Source organism: Giraffa tippelskirchi, chromosome 6, assembly GCF_054371585.1.
Source record: "Giraffa tippelskirchi isolate mGirTip1 chromosome 6, T2T-mGirTip1v1.2.pri, whole genome shotgun sequence".
NCBI lineage: Eukaryota > Metazoa > Chordata > Mammalia > Artiodactyla > Giraffidae > Giraffa > Giraffa tippelskirchi.
Genome location: NC_137280.1, coordinates 136,296,914 through 136,323,058, shown reverse-complemented (window position 1 = coordinate 136,323,058; position 26,145 = coordinate 136,296,914). Strand labels below are relative to the sequence as shown.

Below are 26,145 nucleotides of genomic sequence, written 5' to 3'. Positions count from 1 at the left end.
CCTTCTAAAAATGGTGGGAACTATTAAGTAGTTCTGTGAGGATGTTCAGAGCTCCAAACATCGTTGATCAAATGCACCTCTGACGTCCCCTCCCAACCTTGACGCTCTCGCACTCGTCCAAGCCTGCGGAGCCTCGCTCCTCAAAGTGCAGTCCTCAATCCAGCAGCCTCAGCATCAGCTTGCCTCACGTTTGAAAAGAAGAATCTCAACCCCTGGCTCCTCTTCTCCCTAAGACCTACTCAGTCTGAATTTTCACAACATCCCAAGGAGACCTGCAGGTGCCTTGAAGTTTGAGAGTATTATTCTGGATCAACAATCACTACTCAGATAAGCTATGGACCTCCTCTAATATGCTTCCACAGCCATTATTCACCACCACCACCACCATCCATCTGAGCTTTTCCTCTCAGTTCTCTAGAACTTATGGTCTATCCTGGAAAACTCTCTGGTTCTTCCAACTTCTTTTTAGCTTCTCCATCACATAATGATGTGTGTGCTCCTCGTGAAACCAGGTTCCTTCCTGTGGAACTCCTGTCCCCTGCAGGGCTCTCAGGTGAAGGGTGTTTTTCCTTCCACATTGCACAGAGCCTGAAGGTGAGACTGGGCACTCTCCATGTTCCTCACAATCATTTATAGTCAATTATTTCCTCCTTCTTTCTTTAAAAACCCACCATTTTTTAAGCATGGGCCATCAAGCTCTACCAGCCATCATCCTGCTGTGTTGCAGTCACATGCCACCCTTCTTAGCTTCCTTAGTCACTGAAGACCTAACCTCAGTGCACTGTCTTACTCTGCACCCTTTCTATATTACTCTCTCACAGCCATATCACCACTCTTCACCTCCTCCACTCTATGACTATGTCTATAGTCTTGATCTTTTCCACATAAATGTCAATGTCACCATTCAACTCCTGAGCTTCACCCTTTACTATCTCACCTCCAGTTTTATCTTTCATCTCTATGGCCACCCAATACCATGGCCATAGTTTGTTGTTGTTACTAGACTTTGTTGTTACTAATAACTGCATTGCTTGTGAAATATTTTTTCAAACATCTGCTCTTATTTTTGCAACTATGTTAATTTTATACCCTCCCTTCTTCTCCTTCACAAATCACTGACCTGCATCAGGACCTCCAGCCCACTAGACCCACCATTTTTCATTGTCCGTTACCTGTCTCATGCCCCCAGTTCCTTCCTTATTTTTCTCCAATTCAATGATCAGTCTCTACAACCATGCCTTTTATATCTTCCCCAAACCCCAAATGGGGTTTTGGAGAAGAGCCTGGCTCCAGAGCCTGGCTCCAGGCTCTCTCCTCTTTTACCCTAGCTTGGCAAAACCCCAAGTTTAGTTTAACTCAATCCTCCCCCTAGTTTGCAACAACATTCAAGCAGCATAAAGGGGCTGGAGAAAAACTCACTAACGGTCTAACTTGTCTCTCAGTAAACATTATGACCAATACACTAAAGTGGGCTTCTAGTACTACCCACCAATTTCACTTTATGTCCCTAACTAACCCACTCTTTCAACCTCTGAGATGGATGTTCACATGCTCTCATCTCTTCTGAAATCTTCAGCATTCTCTCCTTTTCCTCTCTCTCAGCTTTTGACATTTTATTTCGGTGAGAAAACCAAAGAAAACAAAAGAGAACCACTGTGTCTTTCTACCACCTAGTTTCTCAAGCCACCTGCCTCTTCTCTCATAAACTCTGTTTTCACACCTGTATAAAACCAAATCCTCTATGTGTGTACTGGATCACATCCCTCTCACAGACCCAAGAGTTTGCCCTTGTGACTCACATTTCTTTCACCTCAGAATCAGTTTCCTCCTAAATATGGGCTCATTCCCAAGAGCACACAAATAGACTGTGCTTTAATCTATATTTTGAGAGATCCCTTCACTGGCTGCATGTCTCTCTCTAGCTATTTCATTTCTCTACTCATCTTAGGGGAAAATTCTATGAAATATTAGTATCCTTTCACTCCCTCACATCCTATGCTCTTTTTAACCCACGTTGGACAGGTTTTCCTTCCACCATCACACAGAGGCTACTATAATCAGAATCACTAACGAATCCCATCTTGCCAAACCCAGGGCTAGTTCACACCCCAGTCTGTGCGCTGCGCTCTTTGTCCCACCTTCTGGTCTCTCTTGTGCCTCAGGCATCTTGGTGGGCCCTGGTGTGACCTCAATAACAACTGATTCTCAACGAACCTGAATTAAGTATTAATATTTCCAATTTAGCACGCTCCTTATCCTAGAGAAAAGCAAATTTAATAACAGGCTTTTATTAAAAACAAAAACAGATAATAAAAAAGCAGTATGCTCCAAGGAATGTACCATATAATGATATTTCGGGTATTATTACAGAAAGCTTTGTCATTTATTCACCGTGGAGACATAAAACATTTCATGTCATCTCTCCAGGCCTCTATTTATCCATTAGTAAAATGAGAATGTTAGAACAATTCTAAGATAGTTGAAGTGTGAGAGAGAAATTCTAAGCATCCCTGAAAATGAAATATATCATTGGTCAGTGACTAAAGTCAGAACCAGTTACATGTGAAGATTAAACAACTGGTCATATCACTGGTGTTGGGGGGAGGTGTCCTAATTATTCATCAAATATGAAAAATATGAGAGCCACCAATCTAGATTTATATCAGGGCCTTGGAAATTGTGGTCCAATCACAGAACTTCATGGAAATATGCTCCCTCCTCACTTCTTAGAGCATGAAACTTATTTAATAGGAAACAAGAGCTCTCATTTTACAGTTAGAGAGAAGGTGTATGATTCAGAGATCCAGGCCTGTAGGAGAAGAGAGAAGGAGAACGGGAGAAGAAGGCTAGAAATGTAGGAGAGACATCTCAGGAAGGATGAAGAGTGGGAAGGTCTGAGTTTCCCAAAAATGCTACCTACTTCATAGTTTACTGTATACTCGCTTTCTGAACTCTATATTGTAACTGAGAAAGCATAGCTATCTTTCACCAGTGCTCAAGAGTTCTTACATATTTTAGAAAAAAAAAAAAGTCAATTGTTTATCTTCTTACAATGCGAAATATGCCTTATTCTATTCACTTTAGCATTTCAGACCAGGAAGGATCTTAAAGAGCACAATCCAAACATCAGCTTTACAGATGATGACACAGAAGATCAATATATCAAAAACAGATAAAGCAAAGACTCTCAATGGAGGTGAAAATTCTCCGGTTTTTATTCAAACAATAAATAAAAACTGTAAATAATGGCTATCTTTTATGGATGCATAACTAAAATGTTAGTAGTAGTTACCTCCAGACAGAGGGGGAGAAAGGGTGATATTTATTTTTTTCTTCAAATTTTCTGAAAAGTTTGCAGTAATTCTTTCTAATTAGAAAATATGACATGGCTATTTTCATTAAGATAGTTTAATGAAATAAGTAATAAATAAACTAATCCTTTTAGGTATTGACCTAAATACATTATTTTGTTAGTGTCAGTATAGAAGTTTTCCAGTTTCCAGTGACTTCATCATTTTTTGTACTTGTAACTCCCGCCAAAACTGAATTTACTCACTTTAGATAATTTTATTTCAAACTATATGCATCACTTGGGAGTTGACAAAATATTTAAATAAAGGACTGAAATTTGAAAACAAAACAAAAAATCTCCAAGTAATGCACACTGATTGCTTACCATGGGCCAAGTATTTTAGGCCCTGAATACTCTAAAATTTTAGTATTTTTAGATAGGCTAGTATTTTACACGATTATTTCATTTAACCTTGTCAACAACTTATGACTTTGTTACTATTATTTTGCTTCTCTCATAGACAAGGTAACTTATCCTAGAATGGTTAAGTCATTATGGCAAGTCTTGTCAAATTCAAATCCAGGCTCCTGATTCTTTAGCCTCTTAAACAAGACCATTCCTTCTCTATTATGCCACTGGAGGCAGGGTAGGTAATGAGTACAGAAACCTGAATCTACATCAAACATTTCCACTATTTCCAAAACTGGCTCTAAATGAGGACCTCCCTGCCAGGGCTGAGATGTGTGTAATCTGGGATGAAATGGGAAATTTGGAGGAGTCTTGCTGGGAAAATTCTGGCAGACCTACAAATAGAACAGATGGAGAACAACGTGAGGACATAATACTGTTCCCTTCTGTTTGGCCACCACTCTTGGCTCCCACTGTACTCTTGAAAAGACCCATCATGCATCATGAGCAGAGAATATTTTGTTCACTGGCAAGACATTCTGAAGCTTGATTTCCCCCCAGGGATTATAAATTTTATGGCACGAACAATAATTGATTAATGGCAATTCTATTTTAAGCAATATACCCAGACATGACTCCAGATGACCACTGCTATTTTAAAAGTAATTGCCTTTTGAGGCTGTCCAGATGAATTGATGGAAGGGAAGGCAACAATCTAGGTTAGATTTAAAAAATGTTCCAGGTGGAAAAAGATCTCTTTAGCTCCTCTGGTCCAATCTTCTCATTATAATCATGGGAGAAATTCAAGTGCCAAAGTAGGCACCTAACTTATCCAATATCATGTTGTAAGCAGAAGCCTTTCTAAGTCTAGAATTCAGATTTCCAGACTTCCAGTCTTGTGTTCTCATGACTACAACTTTTGGTTTAGTAAATTCTGTATGCCAAACTGAACACATAGCTGAAGCAAGCAAAGGAAAATATAAAAGCAAAAACAAAGAAGTGGTAGGTCTGAGAGACTAGGAAGTGACAGCCACAGAATGGAAGAGGGACATTTCTTCTCCTATTTGTAGTTGAGAGAGTGACTAGGAGAGGTGCTGTTAGAGCATACTTTTATCTATAATGAACCAAAAACTCAGAGAGTGATGTATCGATTCACTCACTTGTCATGTAGCAAATTTTACTGAGTGCTTGCTAGGTGCCAGTCATTGTGCCAGATGTTGGAACACAGCCATAAGTGGAATATAGTTCCAACTTTTATGAAGCTTACCTTCCAAAGGAGTAAACAGACCAAAGAAGATAAAGTAAACACAATAGAAGAAAGTGATTATTACAAAAGAAATACAAATTGAGATTGCTGCGAAGATAAGAAATCAAAGGTAGTAACAGAAAATAATATGGTACACTTGTTTTTAGGAAAGGTATTCAGGGAAAATCTCTGAGCAAGGGACATTTAAGCTGAGAACTGAAGTAGGAGAAAGAGGCAGTTTTGCAAGTCTCCAAGGGAAGGAACATTAGAGGCTGAAATAGATGCATAGGCAAGACCTGGAGGCAGGAAAGGAAAGTGGGTTGGAAGAACTAAAAGTCTTTTGTTGCTGAAAGGCATTGAGAAAGATTGAGAAAGGAGAAAGATGAGGGAAAAGTGGGGAGAGGCCAAATGGTGTGAGATCTTGTAGAACAAGTTGACGATGTTGGGAGGCTAATGAAGGATTTCAAGTTGGAGAAAGACGTGACTCGTTTTGCAGTTTATGAAGATGACTTCTTCAAGATCAGATGGGCTACATTAAACTCCAGCCAGAGAAAACAAATAACGTATATTAACACATATATGGAATGAAATTTAGGAAATCGAATATAGAAAAAAATGTATAGATGATCTTATTTACAAAGCAGAAATAGAGAACTCAGACATAGAAAACAAATGTATCAATACCGAAAGAAGGGGTAGGATGAACTGGGAGATTGGGACTGACATGTACACCCTATTGATACCATGTATAAAATAGAGAGCTGATGAGGACCTGCTGTATTGCCCGGGGAGCTCTCCTCAGTGCTCTGTGGTGACAGAGGGGACATATGTATACATACAGCTGATTCACTTTGCTGTACAGTAGAAATTCATGCAACATTGTAAAGCAACTCTACCCCAATAAAAATTAATTAGAAAAACAAATACATCAATTCCAAATAAATAAATAAAACCCAGCCAGGACTAAAACTGGAGTTCCAACTCTGCCTGGTGAGGAACATGTCAGTTTTCTCTCCCATGTTCACCTCTCATCGTTGGTGTCACCGTTAAGTGAACTGATGGATATGAAATCCCTTTGAAGAAGCAATCTGAGCCAAATGGCCCCCAAGAGTAAAGAGGCCCCTTGCATCCCTCTTCCCACAGTGCCAGTACACACGGGGTGCTGAGTACAAGCTAGAGACGGCGATAAGCCTAATCCAGTTCTCTTGCATGTCCTCATCTTTTCCTCACAACAATCCTGACAGGATATGCAATTCTGAGCCTGATTCATATATAAGGGAACTGAGGCTGAGAGAGGTTAAAATAACTTTTCCATCAACAGAAAGTCAGCATTTGTTTCTAAGACCCTTGATGTCTATCCCAAATTTCAATTATATTCATTATTATGTCTCTTCTCAAGCAGAAAGTTCTTAAGATCATCAGCCTTTGACAGTGGTAAAAAGGCAATACAAAGTCCCAAATTAACCTTAATATTTATAAAATAGATATACATTTCTACCAAGGTTTACCAATGTCTCCAAGAGACCCAAGTGTTTTGGTCTAAACTATAACTGTCACAGTAATACTCTGATATCATCCAATGATGTGACGTCACCAAGACTTGTCACAAATAGCAATGGAGCTCTAGAAGGAACAGACAGAAATATATCAAAGGATGCCTAAGCTAATGGGCCTGGAGACCACGAAGCCACAGATAAAAGAGTCTTCCTGTCAGATTGACTGAGACATATATTGAGAAGCCTGCTTTGAGCAATGATACTGCTCATCTCCTTAAGGTTTTAGGTCCATTAGTAATAACTTCCAAGTGAGCCAGGCTCTATTAGGAGGCTAGGTCAGTGACTTTAAATGCCTAAATTAATCTTAATGTTGAGAGAGATCTCTGGATTTATTTTTATCCCCGTCAACTTTTTTCCCAATAAGGAAGAAAAGATTTGTTCCCTGAAAGCCTTTGGTTAAAGAAGAATTTAGTGGAAGAGCATATCAGAAAGAGAGAGATAGGAAAAAAAAAAATGCTTTCCATTTTAAACTAATCAATCTGCCTCTTGGTTACTGAGTATCTTAAAAGGTACCCATTCCTCCCCACCTCTAGCCCTTGTTTCCCCATCTACAAGTCAAAAATTCAGCTTAGGTTATATTTAAGGGTTCTACTGCTCTAAAGGTCCTTGATCTTGATTTAAACACCCAAATTAACTACTCTCAATAAGTCATGAATCTCAGCTATTTAGAGTCAGTAAATTGCTTATAAGAAGCCATCCATGTACTCCTAGTTCCATTTGTTAACAGTGGTGAATCTTTGTGATACTTGGAGCATAGGAGAACAGCCTCTGCCTATGCAACAGAGAAGAGGGAAAGACTGTCCATTCTTCAAGGTACTGGACTATATCTTTGCTAACCTTCAAATTTTCATGAAATAGCTATGTGAGGACCCATATCCATCCCATTAGCTGCCAAGGGCTTCTCTCCAGTAACTCAAATATCCCTTCATGGAAGAAGCTCATACATAAGGAAGAAAGGAGATGGATTTACAACACCTTACTGATCCACTGCCTCTAACTTGGGATAAGTTCATGATGGTCTGTATTCAGGCCTATATTCCAGGATCACCATGGCAACACTTCCCATCAGTTAAAAATGAGATGGTAATGAAGACAGCTGCTGTATAATAACTGTGCATAAACAAGGGCAGAGCTTCTAGTGGGTAAAGGGGAAGGAATACATACTTGTATTCCAGGCTTTATCAGAAGGGTTTACCTGGAAGAGGTAAATTGATTATATGCAGTTCTTATGTCAAGACTTGGAGTTGAATGCTACTTTTCTGTTCCTGATTTGTGGCATTCTCATCAGGCTTGCCCCCTGTGGTCTACTATAAATTGCACCTTGATAATCCAGATATTTGTTTCCCACTCATATTATAAATGGGCCAGTATAGGGGAACTCATTTGGTGGTATATGGAGCTTTATTTCTTTTCAGGGTCCAAGTCTACCTTTTCCTCACTTGCAGTAAATAAAAAGCAATCAAAGAGCTGAAAATCTTCTGGGAGTATCAACTGGGGAAACCCAGTAGTCTTACTTCATCTTTCCATCCCCCTCATGTAGCACAAGGCCTTGCACTTGGTAGGCACTGGCCAGTGTTTACCAGATGCATGGATAGACAGACAGATGGATATTAGGTTTCCCTTGCTGATATTCCTATTACACTGTTCTCTGCCTGCCCCCAAGAGTATTGTCTAGCTTCTCTGTTCCCGACACCTCTAACTAGGTAATTTGCTGCATGCTGCAGCACCTCCAGGAATGGGATATAACTTAGACACTAGGTTAATATAATCAGAGTTTTGGCCAAAAAATGACAGCTCTGCAATGCCTCATGTCCATCTTTCTGCCTTTCTGCCTGAACTGCAGAAACGGCCACTCCATCACTCTCGTACTCAGTTCAATTCAGTTGCAGTCGCTCAGTTGTGTCGGACTCTTTGCGACCCCATGGACTGCAACATGCCAGGCTTTCCTGTCCATCATCAGTTCCCAGAGCTTGTGAAAACTCATGTCCATCAAGTCGGTGATGCCATCCAACCACCTCATCCTGTGTTGTCCCCTTCTCCTCCCACCTTCAATCTTTCCCAGCATCAGGGCCTTTTCCAGTGAGTCAGTTCTTTGCATCAGGTGCCCAAAGAATTGGAGCTTCAGCTTTAGCATTAGTCCTTCCAATGAAAAATCAGGGTTGATTTCCCTTAGGATTGACTGGTTTGATCTCCTTTCAGTCCAAGAGACTCTCAAGAGTCTTCTCCAACATCACAGTTCAAAAGCATCTATTCTCTGGTGCTCTGCCTTCTTTACGGTCCTATTCACACATCCATACGTGACTACTGGGAAAGCCATAGATTTGACTAGACAGACCTTTGTTGGCAAAGTAGTGTCTCTGCTTTTTAATATGCTGTCTAGGTTTGTCATAGCTTTTCTTCCAAGGAGCAAGCTTCTTTTAATTTCAGGGCTGCAGTCACCATCTCAGTGATTTTGGAGCCCAGGAAAATAAAGGCTCTCACTATTTCCATTGTTTCCCCATCTATTTGCCATGAAGTGATGGGACTGGATGCCATGATCTTTGTTTTTTGAATATTGATCTCTAAGCCACCTTTTTCACTCTCCTCTTTCACCTTCATCAAGAGGGTCTTCAGCTCCTCTTTGCTTTCTGCCATAAGGGTGGTGTCATCTGCATATTTGAGGTTATTGATATTTCTCCCAGCAATTTTGATTCCACCTTGTACTTCATCCATTCTGGCATTTCACATGATGAACTCTCCATGTAAGTTAAATAAGCAGGGTGACAATATACAGCCTTAATGTACTTCTTTCCCTATTTGGAACTAGTCCACTGTTCCATGTGTGGTTTTAACTGGTGCTTCTTGATCTGCATACAGATTTCTCAGGAGGTAGGTAAGGTGGTCTGTTATTCCCATCTCTTGAAGAATGTTCCACAATTTGTTGTGATCCACACAGTCAAAGGCTTTGGTGTAGTCAATAAAGCAGAAGTCGATGTTTTTCTGGAACTCTCTTGCTTTTTCTATGATCTAATGGATGTTGGCAATTTGAGCTCTGGTTCCTCTACCTTTTCTAAATCCAGCTTGTACAGCTGGAAGTTCTTGGTTCACATACTGCTGAAGCCTAGCTTGGAGAATTTTGAGCATTGCTTCGTTGGCATGTGAGATGAATGCAACTATGTGGTAGTTTGAACATTCTTTGGCATTGGAATGAAAACTGACCTTTTCCAGTCCTATGGCCATTGCTGAGATTTCCAAATTTGCTGGCATATTGAGTCCAGCACTTTAACAGCATCATCTTTTAGAACTTGAAATAGCTCAGCTGGAATTCCATCACCTCCACTAGCTTTTCTTCCCAAGAAAAGGAAACGCAAAAAGGCAAAATGGTTGTCTGATGAGGCCTTACAAATAGCTGAGAAAAGAAGAGAAGCTAAAAGCAAAGGACAAAAGGAAAGATATACTCATCTGAAAGCAGAGTTCCAAAGAATAGCAAGGAGAGATAAGAAAGCCTTCCTCGGTGATCAATGCAAAGAAATAGAGGAAAACAATAGAATGGGAAAGACTAGAGATCTCTTCAAGAAAATTAGAGATATCAAGGGAATATTTTGGGAGGGGGGTTCTGGAAGGGGAACACATGTACACCCATGGTGGATTCATGTCAATGTATGGCAAAACAAATACAATATTGTAAAATTAAATAATAGATAAATAAATTAAAATAAAAAAACAGATTAATAGAATAAACAGTTTATGTATTAAAAAAAAAATCATAATAATAATGCAGAGTTGTCCCCAAAAATGACTGTTTACAACTATCATGCAACTAAAGCCTTGTAAAAATAAACAAGCAAGTAAACAAACAAACAAACAAAAAAGATGGGCACAATAAAGGACAGAAATGGTATGGACCTAACAGAAGACATTAAGAAAAGGTGGAAAGAATACACTGAAGAACTATACAAAAAAGATCTTAATGACCCAGATAACCACGATGATGTGATCACTCACCTAGAGTCAGACATCCTGGAGTCCAAAGTCAGGTGGGCATTAGGAAGCTTCACTATGAACAAAGCTAGTGGAGGTGATGGAAATCCAGCTGAGCTAGTCTCATACTGGGTACAACATACTACCCTGTACCAGAACCCTTACACCAGTCACCTGATGGCAATTCAACTTGCTGCTGTCTTCTTCCAGCATGTTCTGCCTGCCAGACAAGGGTCTTTGAGAGCACCGTGGAACTTTCTGGTTCCTTCCAGTGGATGTGACCACATTTAGTCATCTCAAATGGCTCGTCAGAAGCCTCACAGGAGACAGGAAGAGTTTCCCTGTCTGCTGATCTGCTCTATCCACGGACTGCTGTGCATGGACCTGCTTGGAACGTTTCTGTCAGACTCTCTCACCATGAAGAGCCAGTAGGACAATTCAAAAACCACTACTTCCTCAGCTGAAAGGCTAAAACCTGGAGTTTCAAAAACTCCTACCAGACAGCCCTGGGTTCTCATCTCAGTTCTGCCAATTATTAATTCTATAGCCTGAAGTAACCAAGTCTCTGAGAATCAGCTTCCCTATCTTCAAATGAGATAACAGTAATGGGAATATCCTGAAGAACAAACAATAAGCAAAATGCTTAGGAATGACTGACACTCTGAGGAAGAACAAAAGCCCTGCTGAGAATCATGAGCACATACAGCATCCTGTCTCCTCACTCACTGCGGTTAGAACTAATGTCCCAGGCATGTATTTCATTCCTCAAAGACTCTGGTACCTGGTTTAGAGTGTCTCTCTCCACAAAGCCCATCATCATGTTGGGGCTTCACCTCCACATGTATAAATCCATTCGACACTCTGACCATTCAGTTTCATGACCATCTCATCTGTCGTGGCCCCCTCAACTCCATCTGAGCCAATCTGTCTTGCACCATACTCTAGATTTTTCCTTTAAGCATAATTATTCTATCTCTAAAACCACATATCTGTGAATCCCACTCAAACCATATCTCCTACTCTTCCAGTTTTCCTCTTCAGCTACCCCTAAGGCAACTACCAGTTCATGAATCCATTACTCCTCTTTAAATTTATATTATTTTAGTCTCCATGATCAATTATTTAAAATACGTTTAATGGTACTCAAACTCCTTTGTTTCTTTGCTTTTTTTTAAAATTTACACTTTTCAGGCAAATCTCTATCCTATTTGTAAAACTTTATCTACTGTATCTATGACTATAATCCAACAGTCAAGCATGATTGGTTAAAATCACAGAATAGAGAAGAGTAGTTTAGTAACATATCCATACTTTAAAAAAAAACAAGTCTTTTGTGGAGCCAAGAAGCCTCCATCACTCACCACCCTGTCACTAACAAGGAGGTTCCTCAATAGGAGACAGTTTTCCCTCTCACTCACTACTATATCCTGAGGTCAGAGCAATATCTGGCTCAACAAACATATGCTGACTGATGGACGGACCAGTCTAAAGTGGACCTTCATTAACCCAGCAACCTTACAACTTTTACTGATTAACTCAGTTTCCTACTTGCTGATAAGCCTAAATTAATCATTCTCTACTGTCCCCAAACTTCCACCTGACCTCTGACTTTTTGCCTCCCACTTCCCTCTCCCAGTCACCTCTTTGATGCCCCAGTAGAAGACATTTCTTTGTGCTTCACAAAGAAACTAGAATCTCTCAGACACAGGCCAAAGTCACTCAACTTTCTGCTACAAAATCTAGAAACCATCTTCCCTTCTCTCACAATAGAGGCGCTGACTTTTCCTCTTTGTCAAGGTCAATTCTCCTAATTCTGGAGGTGTATGCCCCCTTTCCCACCTACTAACGAATCTTACACACATATAGTGTTCTTTTGCTCTTTTTAAGTTCTCTCTCTTCTATCTTTCTTCCATTTTTCTCTCTCTTTCAAAGGGATTCTTTCTGTTTTTAAACAAATTGCTTCTATTAAAAACAGTAATAATCCCATGACCCAAAATTTAATCTCTAGTCTCAATCTCATCTCTCTTTTTCCCCTCCACAGCCAAACTTCTCAAAATAACTTCTACAATTGCTGCCTATTCAAAAGTCCTCATTTCCTTACTTCCCTCTGTCTGCTCAGATCAGTGCAATCCACATTCCCCACCATTATGATTATACACCTTTAGTAGAGAAGAATGATTGTCTTGACTTCTTAGAGAATCTCTTAGGCTCCTGGGTGAGGTTCATCTTCTATCTTGAAATTAAATGCTGGACTTCCTCAGGGATCCAATCTAGATCCCTTCTCATTTGTACTCTTTCCACAGGCAGCCTCACCCACACCAAGAGTTTTAATTATCCTCTACCAACAAATCCTCACACACTTAAATGTGTAGTCAAGATCTTCTTTGTGAGTTCTAGTTACATATATGCAACCACTTCTGGATTTTTATGAATAGCTGTCACCAAGATGTATCAAAGCCAACATGTCTAAAATGAAACATAATGCCCGCTCCTAAGTTCAGACTCATTTCCATCTTCTTTATTAATGTGAATTTACCTATATTTTGGCTGGTATGATTGACTGGATCACCATCAACTCAATTACACCAGGCCAAACCTAGGAATCATAGTGACTACTCTCTTCTCCTTCTCTCCATATCTAAACCACCAAATTTGTCTGTTTTACCTTAAATATCTTCCAAATCTACTTCTCTTTATCACTGCTCCACAAATCTAGTGTAAGCCCTCCTCATTCATCTCATCTACTCCTACAATTATCTCCTGATGTACTCTACATTGACTCCTAACCCCTCAAACTATTCATACGGTAACTGGAGGTATTTTAAAATGTATACTTGGTCATGTCACTCCCATGCTTATGATCCAGTAGCTTTTTATTATCTTAGGCTAAACACCAGAATACGTAAAATGATCCTGTATGACTGCACCACACTCTCCAGGATGCTTTCATTTGCTCCCTGCATTTCAAGCACATGGTCTTTCATTCCATTTCTCAAATAAATCATGCTTCTGCTAGGCATGGACTCTTTCCATATTCATCTCTGTAAAATTTTATCCCTGAGCTCCCTTCACCTGATTAATTTCTACACATCCTCTGATATCTTTATCTCCTCAGAAACTTCTTTGCCCTGCCAGGTAAGACCAAGTCTCCATATTACATTCTCTCTATGACTAATGAATTTCTCTTTCATCATAGTTACTCCAAATACAATCATACATCATTTTATATGTTTATTTTACTAAATGTCTGTCTTGCCACCAGATTCTAAGCACCATGGGGGCAGAATTATATTCAGCATAGTGTTTGATAAATAGCTTAAATATTAATACTGAATAAATTACTCAATAAATTGTGGTAGTGGTTGTGATAATAGTAATTACAAGGGTGGTATTTTAACACTCTTTCTATGGAGACAAACAAATCTAGGGAAAGAGAATACCCTGAACTCAAGCTCAGCTATGTTCTCATATGTGGCGAACTATGTTCTCATTTTCCTGGGTCCTAAATACACCCATGGCTTAATCTGGCAGATCAAAGAGGAAACAGTGAGATGAATATATAAAGACACGACTTTCACAGGTTAGGTAATGGACCTCTGTGGTTATTACCTCTCTGGTTCTCTCCTCCCATCTTCTAGTGGGGAAGTGGACCTCCTCTGTAATTCACAGAATTAGGCAAGAAACCTAAACTAAGTCAATCTCATTATTCCTTTGGAGAATGTGATTCTTAAGCAGAGATCCTAAGGAAGAGAATCTAGTTGGAATGAGGCATCAAACAACAGTGTCCCCAAGACGTTTCTCACAAGAATCTACTGCCTGACTCTTCAGATTGATCCTGGTTCCTCTCTTGCCCGAGGCTAGGTTGTTTAATCCTGTGAATTACCCTTAATTCTGTGAATTACAGAGTAGGCTACCCCTAAACAAGTTGTGTTTGTTTGTTTGCTTCTACAGCATCATTGGTGCTCTCCATCAAAGAAAACTACGTGATAGATGAAATTATATAGAACAGATTTTCTCATATCAAAAATACATTTCCTCTTCAAGCTTTCATACAACATTTATAAAAATGAATCACAGATTAGAACTAAAGAAAAATCTCAGTAATTTCAAAAGGCAGAAGTTGAATCAATATTTTAACATAAAAGATTTTAAAAATCCAATCATGTAAAAAAAATCACAGACATATAAATTGCCTTCAACTGAAATGTGATTGAGGACAAAAATCAATATTATATTTATGCATTCTACTTCAAACCATTTATTGGATGCCTGCTTGGTACCACTAAAATGACCAGTGATCAAATCTTTTTATTAGTAGATCAAACTCCTTGAAATGTTAGTACAGGAAAAGAGTATTTATTGAATGCTTGCTGTGACCAACCTAGACAGCATACTAAAAAGCAAAGACATTACTTTGCCAACAAAGGTCCATCTAGTCAAAGCTATGGTTTTTCCAGTAGTCATGTATGGATGTGAGAGCTGGACTATAAAGAAAGCTGAGCACCGAAGAACTGATGCTTTTGAACTGTGGTGTTGGAGAAGGCTCCTGAGAGTCCCTTGGACTGCAAGGGGATCCAACCAGTCCATCCTAAAGGAGATTAGTCCTGAATATTCTTGGAAGGACTGATGCTGAAGCTGAAACTCCAATACTTTGGTCACCTGATGCAAAGAGCTGACTCCTTGGAAAAGACCCTGATGCTGTGAAAGATTGAAGGCAGAAGAAGGGGACGACAGAGGATGAGATGCTTGGATGGCACCACCAACTCTATGGACATGAGTTTGAGTAAGCTCTAGGAGTTGGCGATGGACAGGGAAGCCTAGTGTGCTGCAGTCCATGGGGTCTCAAAGAGTTGGACATGACTGAGTGACTGAACTGAAATGCTGTACACCAAACACTATGCTTAACTATTTATGTCCATTTTGCCATTTAATCCTCACAACAATGCTAATTAGTCAGGAATTGTTAATCACATTTTGGTCTTCCCTGGTGTCTCAGTGGTAAAGAATCTGCCTGTCAAGCAGAAGATGTGGGTTCAATCCCTGGGTTGGGAAGATTCCCTGGAAAAGGAAATGGCAACCCACTCCAATATTCTTGCCTGGAAATCCTATGGACAGAGGATACTGGTGGGCTACAGTTCATGGGATCACAAAAGAGTTGGACACAACTCAGCAAATGATCACACATGCAATCCCATTTTACTGATATGAAATTGATGTTTAGATAGGGTACATAATCTGCCCAATGTAATATAGATTCAAGCAGAAAAATTAAATCTAGGTCTACCTGACCATAGAACCCTGGTTCTTCTCACTATACTACTGACCAGTTCAGTATCATCAATGAAAAAGCAAAACCTATGAAAGAAACATGAGGCCAGAAGACCAGAAAGAAACTTGGAGAAAACCTGATCATCACAAATAAGACTCTAGTGTCACACAAGCTGCCAGCTTCCTGTCCTTCCAACTTTCTTCCCTCTTCCTTCCTTCCTTCAGGCATGTATCCATCCATTTAACCAGGCTTGATTGAGTGCTCTTTGTGCTTTTATGTGGCAAAGCTGTCCTAGCCACGGAAGTGGAATAATGAGTAAGAAAGAGTGCCCTGCCATTATTAATCTTAATGTATTTATTGGGAAGACTGACAGCTTCTCTATTACTGATGTGTGCGTGTGTGTTAGTTGCTCAGTCGCGTCCAACTCTTTGTGACCCCATGGACTGTAGCCCGCCAGGCTCCTCTGTCCATGAAATTCTTCAGGCAAGAATACTGGAGTGGGCTGCCATTTCCTTCTCCAGGGTATCTTCCCAACCCAGGGATTGAACCCAGGTCTCCTGCATTGCAGGCAGATGCTTTACCATCTGAGCTACTAGGGAAGCCCAGTAGCTGACATGTAATAAACTATAAAAATCTCTTGGGAGCTACAAAGTATTTTCCCAAAGTATTGTGAGAACTACAAAAGCCTTGTGAAAAGGTGATATAAGAATAATCCATATTTTTCTGCATAAGGACATGGAAGTACACATATATAAAATAACTTAGCCAAGGACCCATTACACTAAACATCCCTGAAATGGTGGAACTGGGGTTATATACAGGTCTTCAGGTCACTGGGATTAGGACTGCTAATCAACATTAAACATTCAAACAACTAAGATTATGGCATCCAGTCCCATCACTTCATGGAAAATAGATGGGGAAACAATGGAAACAGTGACAAACTTTATTTTCTTGGGTTCCAAAATCACTGCGGATGGTGACTGCAGCCACAAAATAAAAAGATACTTGCTCCTTGGAAGAAAAGCTATGACAAACCTAGACAGTGTATTAAAAAGTAGAGACATCACTTAGCCAACAAAGGTCTATATAGTCAGAGATACAGTTTTCCAGTAGTCATGTATGGAAGTGAGAATTGGACCATAAAGAAGGCTGAGTGCCAAAGAATCAATGCTTTTGAATTCTAGAACTACAGAAGACTCTTGTGAGTCCTTTGGACTGCAAGGAAATCAAACCAGTCAGTCCTAAAGGAAATCAGTGCTAAATATTCACTGGAAGAACTGATGCTGAAGCTGAAGCTCCAATACTTTGATCATCTGATGGAAAGAGTCAGTTCATTAGAAAAGACCCTGATGCTTGGAAAGAGTGAGAGCAAGGGGACAAGGGGGCAACAGAGGATGATATGGTTAGATGTGATCACTGACTCAAGGTACATGAGTTTGAGTGGACTCTGGGAGATAGTGAAGAACAGCAAAGCCTGGTGTGCTGCATACCATGGGGTTGCAAAGAGTTGGACATGACATAGCGACTGAATAACAACAACTTAACTCTTCCCCATTTCTTCTCTGGTCTAGATCAAGACTTTTTATTGAAATGAATGGCAAACCTCAGCTGGAGAGCATGAGGGCAAACTAATGAAGAACATATGTTATGCTGAAAAGTTCTGGCATTCTTAGTTTACATTCCTTTCCATTTCGACTGCTGTTTATACTGCTCTTCATAGCCTGCTCTATTAAGCCTGGAAAAGACTCCTTCTGAGGTATTACAATCCCCACTCTCCTTGGTTTTGGTATTTGGCCCTGAGGACAGGCACCAGATTAATTTAAAAAGCAGGTTAACCTGTGAATTGTGTGTATGTTAGAGGTGGAGCGGGAAAGAGATGGAGGAGCAGAGGGATAGCAAGCTAGGGAGAGAACAAACTTGGTTAGAAGTTGAAGTACAAAGAAACTATCAGTTTTAATTTTAACCTGGGCAAGTGACTCCCCCTTGCTGCCCTTCAGTACTTTCTGCATAAAATAAAGCTATGGAAAAAACAAACAAACTATAAACCAGATAATCCTAAGTGTCTTTCACTCTGAGAGTCAATTTTCAATATTCACTCTGTAAGAAACAACCCACTTCTTCCTGTATCACCACAGGCACTGCTAATAACTTGGTGCAGAAATGCATGGAGAAGTTAGAAAAACCCAACAAGCCCTGCCAGCTCATCGGGACCTCCTCCACCATCCTCATGCCATGCCCAAGATCCTCCTCCAGAGATCATGCCTAAGTTCACAGGATCATTTCAATTAAAAAAGAACTATCAAAGTTATTTAGTCCAGTGTTCCTCACACTTTAATATACTCCTGGGAGTCCTGCTGAAATGCACTGTCTGACTGAGGAAGTCTGAGCTGGAACCCAAATTCTGCAAGTCTAATAAGCTCCCATGTGACACTCACACTGCTGGTCTGTGGAGGACACTCTGAAAAGTAAGAAACTCCTTCATCCTTGTCTGATTTATAATTTTTTCCAGCACATCTGAGAGGTCTCCAGGCTCCCTTGAATGTCTTCTCTGCTAGGAAAGTCCCTGCCTCTGAGACAGCTTCCTTTATTTGTATTCAGAGAATTCAGAGAACCATTAGAAATCTCTTCCTTATTTAACTTACTACATACCTGCTTGTAGCATCATTATTTGGGTCAAAGAAGCACCATGGGAAATGTTTATCTTCCAAAGTGCTCTTTCCTCCAGAACCAATCCTCCTGGGGGCTTTGTACTGTCACTTTGATGATTTCTAATCTCCTTACTACTTTGGTTGCCCTAATCTGACTCCTCTAAATTCTAAATATTTACTGGAATGTTGCCTTTTAGTATGTTTCTATGGTATTATCATAAGCCTTCTTTGCTTTTTATTACTTATGTTGGGCAAGTTGTGTGAAAAGGTGTTTCAAAGAAAAAAAAATGTAGACCATTAAACATGAAAAGATAGTCAAATTTAAACTAAAAATTAAATAATACTGTACCCCTAAAAAGGAAACGTTGCTGATGTTTAGTGTTGGCAAGGTTGGGGCGGGGGCATACGGACTTCCAGTCTTCTCAGTGGGACTATAACTCTGAAGAGCTTTGGGGAAGGATGAAAATGTGAAAGTTAACTTTTTTTCAGTCTGACACCAGGCTTTACAAAGAATTCACAAAAGAAAGTTACAAAGAAGTATATTTCAGGTCAATTACTTTCAATTCTATCTTTTTGACCCAGGAATTTTACTTATCCAGTTATTGCAAATGTTTTCATACTACTCAGCTCTTCATCCTGCATTTGGTAATATGACTATTATTACTATGACGACTTCTGCAACAAATACGAATAAAAACTAACACTTAGCACTTACCATGTGCAGCGTACCCATGTCAACTCACAATAACCTTAAAGTAGATACTATTATGGTTTGAATTTCTACGCAGGTGTAAACAGTGACTCAGAAAGGTTAAGGATTTTCTTAAGGTCACACAGACAGGAAGAGGTGGCCACTTAGTCCTGTTGACATTCTTCTCTATTTATATCTCCTCCCATCATCTCCACTGCCATCATTAAGTCCAAGTGAATGTGATCTCTTACTTGTATTACAAGACACAAGAAAAGCCTCTATCCTCTCGTATTCCTCATCTCCATCCATTTTGCTAGTGCAGTCAAAAGAGATCTTTCTGAAGATCGTGTCATGCTCCTGCTTAAAACTCTCACTGGCTCCTTCAGTAGCAAAATGAAATAAAATCAAAGACAGGCCTTGGCGTGGTCTGCACTTGTCCCTGCATGGTCCCATCTCACAGCATGACTCCCCTGATTCAGAGGCCCCTCACCCCCTCCTCGTGTACTAGACTGCTCCCCTCCCACCACAGGATATTTGCACATGCTCTTTGCTTGGCTTGGCATGCTCTTCTCTCAACTTCCACCCTCAACACTTCTAGTTGCTTTTCATCTCTCAGGTCTTAGATCTAGATCACATCTTACAGTTTTCTTAATAAAGCACCTCTCTTATGCAACCCTGCAATAATTTTACATTGTTTATGAGATTACTTGATTAGTCCGTCTCTTCAACTGGATCACCAAAAACCCTGCATACTTTTATCCAAAATACTTCCCACAGTGACAAGGACACCAAACGGTGTTATCTACAAGTGCGTGCTTGCATGTTCAATAGTGTCCAACTCTTTGCAACCCTATAGACTGTGTAGCCTGCCAGGTTCCTCTGTCCATGGGATTCTCCAGGCAAGAATACTGGACTGGGTTACCATTTCCTTTTCCAGGGGATCTTCCTGACCCAGGGATTGAACCCATGTCTTCTGCATCTCCTGCATTGGCAGGTGGATTATGTACCACTGATCCACCTGGGAAGCCGTATCTTCCAGGAGCCCTGTTATATAAAGAGCACTAATATGGAAAATTGCCATTTACTTTAATTTGTGGGCCAATTTATAACAGAAAATCTAGATATGTTCCTATGTGAAAGTTCGACAGGTTCTGATAACTTGAGTGCTTAAAATATAACGTTTTAACTTAAATCAGAGGTCCTTTAAAATGTGAATCCCAGAACTGAGTACATGTCAGCTGTGGACTGACCTCCATGTGAATATGTTGGTTCCATAGGAATACTCTGTTTGAAAGTAGATATCCCAGAAACACATGGCTCAGTAGTTCTCATGAGAATAAAATAGCATTTGTTGCATGATAATTCTGACTCATAAATAAGACAAAAGCAATGGGTTAGGTCCTGTTCAGGTCCTGGCACTAATGATAATTAACTCTGTGAGTTCTCTAAATCCTGGATTTTCTTGCCTGTAAAATGGGAGTAATAAAAATACCTCCTCATTGGGTTTGTATCAGAGGATTCAAGTAAATCTCTTAGCTCAGTTCCTGGCACCTAGTTAACATTCTATCATGGAAGCTGGCACTGCTGCTGATGCTACTGCTGCTCCCAATAAGCAGGATGAGGCTGAGGAGAAGGATATTTTCCCTCAAAAAGATAAGAAACTTAAAGAAATAATATGATTTTAGCAATGTCAGGGCAGGACATTTAGCCAGTTGGGCTTTTCTCTACTTGTGAATCATACCTCATAGTCTGAGGTTGACTTCCATTGAGTCCCCATCTGATCTGCAGAGAAAACTATTCTGGGTGACACCCTCATAAAGAAGTAATTACTAAACCCTTCATTTGTTAGTGGTTCAAGCACCCTTAGTCATTTTCTCTTTCCAATTAATATAAGTCATTGAGACTGAAGCTGAAACTAACTTTATTTCCATCAGATAGTTTAGAAAGAAATCAACAGCTACCATGATTCTCTTCCTGGATACATAGCATCTACTGCCACAGAAGCCCCCACTGACCTTCTGGGAAATTATGAATCCAGAGAAGCCTTTGTGAAAATTAGGATAAATCAAGGTCCTCTTCTTCTTTCTGTCCTATAAACCTACCAAAGTGCAGACCCACTGGGCTTTGTAAACAAAGGACAAGATCAGTCACCAAAGGTAAAAGAACTACCATATTTGCAAAATGCCATCAGTATTATAGAATATTAGGACTTTAGGGGTCTTAGCCTTGGTGATAAGGAAACTCACACCTTGAGAGATTTAGTAACTTATTTACAGATAACTGAAGACAGTCAAGACCATGATGAAAACATTCAGACATCTGGAAGCAATTATGAAATGGACTACAATAATTATATAAGGCAGCATAGATATGGTAAAAAATGAGATGTCAGTCACCAGGTGGAATCTCACAATCATTTCTTAACTAAGTGAGTATTGATTGAGTGATTAGTCTGTCCGAAGCATTATGCTATATACTAGTAATACTATCATTAGTAAGACCTGGGTCTTGCCCTTTGGGATATATGTTTGAATATAACACTGTAAACCTGGGGTTTTCTATGAAGAGCCTGTTACAGACTGAGTTTTGTCCACTCCAAAATCCGTATGTTGAATTCCTAACCCCAGTACCTCTCACTGTCATCTTATTTACAGATGAGGTCTTATAGAGGTAATCAGCTTAAAATAAGGTCAACATGGTAGACCCTAATTCAATATGACCAGTGTCCTTATAAATGGAGGACATTTTGAGACAGAATAGGACCCAGGGAAAACACCATGTGACCATCAAGACAGAGACTAGGGTGATGTGTCTACAAGCCAATGAATGCTGAAAATTGCTGGCAAACCATCAGAAGAAGGAAAAGGCATGGGACAGATTCATTGTCACAACCCTCAGTAGGAATCTACCCTGCCAGTACCTTGATCTTGGGCCTCAAGCCTCTAGACCTGGGAAACAATAAATTTCTGTTGCTGAAGTCACACAATCTGTGGTTCTCTGATATGGCAGCCCTAGCAAATTAATATACAACCCAATAGTAATTATTTGAGGTTTGGTGAACCACTCGGTCTTTTCAACTCTGTCCTTTGTCACACAAAAGCAGCCATAGACAAAGCATAAACAAATAAAGGTGGTATTCTAATAATGCTTTATGTACCATAGCATGTGACAGGATGTATTTGGTCTTTGGACTGTTTTTCTGACCCTGCTATAAAGGGTTAAGGTGAAGGCATATAAAAGGTAAGAGTAGCACCCAAGAAGGACACCTCACCCAGTCTGGAAATACAGGTGACGTCTTCTCATAAAACGTGTTGAATAAACTGAATTCTGGATGATGAAGACATGCTAACAGAGTGAAGGGAGATGAAGAAGGTGGGGAGATGACCTCAAGAAGAGGGAACAACATACACAGAGGTCTGATGATCTTTGTGGGGGAACTGCCAGCAACATACTCTGGCAAGAGTATGTTTATAAAGGAGACTTAGGAACTAAAGCAACAGAAGAGAAGGAAACAGATAGTGAATGACTTTATGAGTCATATTAAGGCCATGGATACCCTAGAAGGATTTGAAGTAGAAGAGATATATGGTCATATATGCATTTTAGAAACATTATTCTAGCTACACGATAAGATGGGACAGCAGACAGAGCAAAATAATAGTGGGGGACCAGCTAGAAATCCAGTGGAGAGATGATGGTGGCCTGGAAGAGGGCAGAGGCAGTGAGAATGAAGAACAGTGGATGATATATATACACATATACATGTGTGTGTACATATATATATACATATATTGACATGCATATATATTTGAGATAGAAAGGTATAATGGACAGGAAAGATTTGCATATAAACCAGATGATAGTAGGTAAATGAGAGGGCAGAGTGAGTATAATACACATCTCTCTAGCTTGGACAGCTAAGCACATGGTAATTCACTCACTGAACAGAGAATATAGGAGAAGCACTTTTTCAAGGGGGAAGATGATGCATAAACTTGGTTTTAGACATGTTAGCTTTGAGGTGCACATTGGATACCAAGAGGAGATACTGAGTAAGCAATAGCACATATGCAGCACAATACGACTGTCTTCAGGAATCTTAAAGGTACACTAATACTAACTGGCATAACCTGACAAAATATTAACAGATGGCCAGTCAGTCTTAGTTGAGTGACTTTAGTGACATGGGTGATCCATTGCCATCATAATCTACTCCAAATGCTCAAAATCTTCCTCTTTATATTGACAAGTTATTGCTCTCAGTTCTGCCCCAGGAAGTGAATTATGATAAATCAAATTCTTCTTCCATTAAAAATGTACACTTTTAAATAGTTGAAGACAGGAATAATGTCTAAGCCAGGCTTCCTGTTTCCTAGAACAGTAATTCCAAATCCCTCTACCATTCCAGTTGTCCTCAGTAAACAATGTCAACTTATTAAGTCCCTCTTTAAGAACAGGAGTCAAGACTAGAGCCAATACTCTTGGTCTGGCCTAATTAGTGTGCAACAGAATTGATGATAACCTTCCTTGTTTTACACACTACATTTTTGTCAGTATTATCCAAGGTCATGAGCGTTTCCTGACCCATGAGGATGCCGAAGTTAAAAAATGGGAATGTTATGCCTCTTTCTAAACCAAGCTTCTGTTCTCACTCCAGAGTCTCTGAGAAATGTGTTCAAATTGCTCACATCTGTAACAGAAACACTTTCTTATAAGATGGTGACAATTTTCCTAATTACTCCTTCATCAAGTATGATTGCTTCATAGACAATCTAGTTTCTACAACACCTCTTTATTTATAATCCACTTTCTGAGTACATTCTCAATATCCAGAGTACTACTAGATGTTAAAGGATGAAGAAAAGTCCCCCAGAAGGATGGGACTGAGAAGCTGCACCCTCATGTCAGGTCTTCCCAACAGTCTTATCACTGTGTTTTGAATGGTAGACTTTCCCATATTATCCTGGATGGAGAGAGTATTTATAAAGCTTTTTTCCCCCAGCCCCAATCAATGCATAGCACAAAAAAGAAATAAGCTTTTCTTTTTTTTTTTTTTTTAATAAATTTATTTATTTTACTTGGGGGCTAATTACTTTACAATATTGTAATAGTTTTTGCCATACATTGACAAGAATCAGCCATGGGTTTACATGTGTTCCCCTTCCCGAACCCCCCACCCACCTCCCTCCCCCTCCCATCCCTCTGGATCATCCCACTGCCCCGGCCCCGAGCCCTTGTCACATGCATCGAACATGGAATGGTGCTCTGTTTCACATATGACAATACACATGTCTCAATGCCATTCTCCCAGAACGGCCCACCCTCACCTTCTCCCTCAGAGTCCATAAAATTGTTCCATGCATCTGTGTCTCTCATTCTGTCCCGCATATAGGGTTATCGTTACCATCTTTCAGATTCCATATATATGCATTAGTATACTGTATTGTTGTTTTTCTTTCTGGCTTACTTCACTCTGTATAATGGGCTCCAGTTTCATCCATCTCAGTAGAACCGGTTCAAATGTATTTTTTTTAATGGCTGAGTAATATTCCATTGTGTATATGTACCACAGCTTCCTTATCCTGTTTAAAGTTACTGAGAGTTTATGTTGTTTGTTACTGCAGCATAATGTAATCCAATTTATTGACTCAAAACTGGATGTGGAAACAGAGCACTGCTGTAACAAAAACTCTAAAATACATGGCATTAAATAAAAACTACAATGAGCTACCAAAGAACCAATGCTGGAAGAGGTGTGGAAAAATTGGAACCTTCCAACGCTATTGGTGGGAATGTAAGTTGGTGCAGTCACTGTGGAAAACAGTATGGAGGTTCCTCAGAAAACTAAAAATAGAATTACCATGCGATGCAGCAATCCTGCTCCTGGGCATATGTTTGAACAAAATTATAATTCAAAAACATGCATGCACCCAACACTATTTACAGTAGTGAATACATAGAAACAACCTAAATGTCTATCAACATAAAGAAGATTTGGTCCATGTATATAAGGGAATACTACTCCATAAAAAATAATGAAATAATGCCGTCTGTAGCAGCATGGATGCAACTAGAGATTATCATACTAAGTGAAGTAAATCAGAAAGAGAAAAACAAATAGCATACGATACCACTTAAATGTGGAGTCCAAATTAGGACACAAATGAACCTATCTATGAAACATAAACAGAATCATGGACATAGGGAACAGACTAGTGATTGCCAAAGGGGTGGGGGTTTGTGGAGGGATGGAGTGGGAGTTTGGGGTTAGCAAATGTAAGATTTTATATGCAAAATGGATACACAACAAGGTCCTCCTGTATAACACAGAACTATATTCAATATCCTATAATGAACCATAATATTTTAAAAAGAATATATAGATATAAATGTATAACTGAGTCACTGTGCTATAGAGCAGAAATTAAGACAACATTGAAAATCAACTATACTTCAATAAAAAAATTTTTTTTAAATGCATTGCATTAGTTTAAGGATGAGATGGTGGCAATGAGAAAGATGTAATTAGAGGCTGGAAGAATCCATAGGGGAGGCTGATAAGTTGTCCTTTAATTTATAGGTCTCTGAAACGAAAGGAGCCACATATAGATCTGATGGAGAGAAAACCATGTGTGTACATAATGTTCACATTAGTGCCTAGGAAGAATAAGTGCTCAATAAATATTACCTATCACATTTTTTTGAAAGCTTTACATAGATGCCACTTGTATCCCCACATCACATCCCCTTGGCCTCCTGATTTCTACTCCTATTCAGACACAACTGTAAAAGTTCAGGAACTCTGAGTGGTACATGGTTTTCTATCCATCAGATCTGCATGTGTCTCCTCCTGTTCCAGATACCTGTAAACTAAAGAACAAATTATCAGTCCCCCACCCCCCATGGATCCTTCCAGCCTCTAATAGCATATTTGTCATTGCCCACTATCACCCCTAGACAAACGCCATGTATTTTATTTTGACCCATAGCTACAGAGAGTAGCCTTGTGCTTGTTCAGATTTATCTCTGTTGATAGAGGTACACTGTGAATTCATTCTGCACTTCTATTTTC

At 39.7% G+C, this 26,145-nt stretch overlaps 1 protein-coding gene across 4 annotated transcripts in view; it reads right to left on the bottom strand.

Annotated features, from left to right (window-relative positions):
• The window catches only part of LOC145508724 (uncharacterized), an 885,448-nt gene that overhangs the window by 250,915 nt on the left and 608,388 nt on the right, over positions 1–26,145 (bottom strand). The window contains exon 1 of one of the 4 annotated variants that reach the window (XR_014055560.1): positions 7,478–7,525. The exons of the other annotated variants lie outside the window; for them this stretch is intronic. The gene's annotated coding sequence lies outside the window, so the exon portion shown is untranslated. Of the gene's footprint in view, positions 1–7,477; positions 7,526–26,145 lie in introns of those variants that run through there. 4 annotated transcript variants of the gene reach the window in all.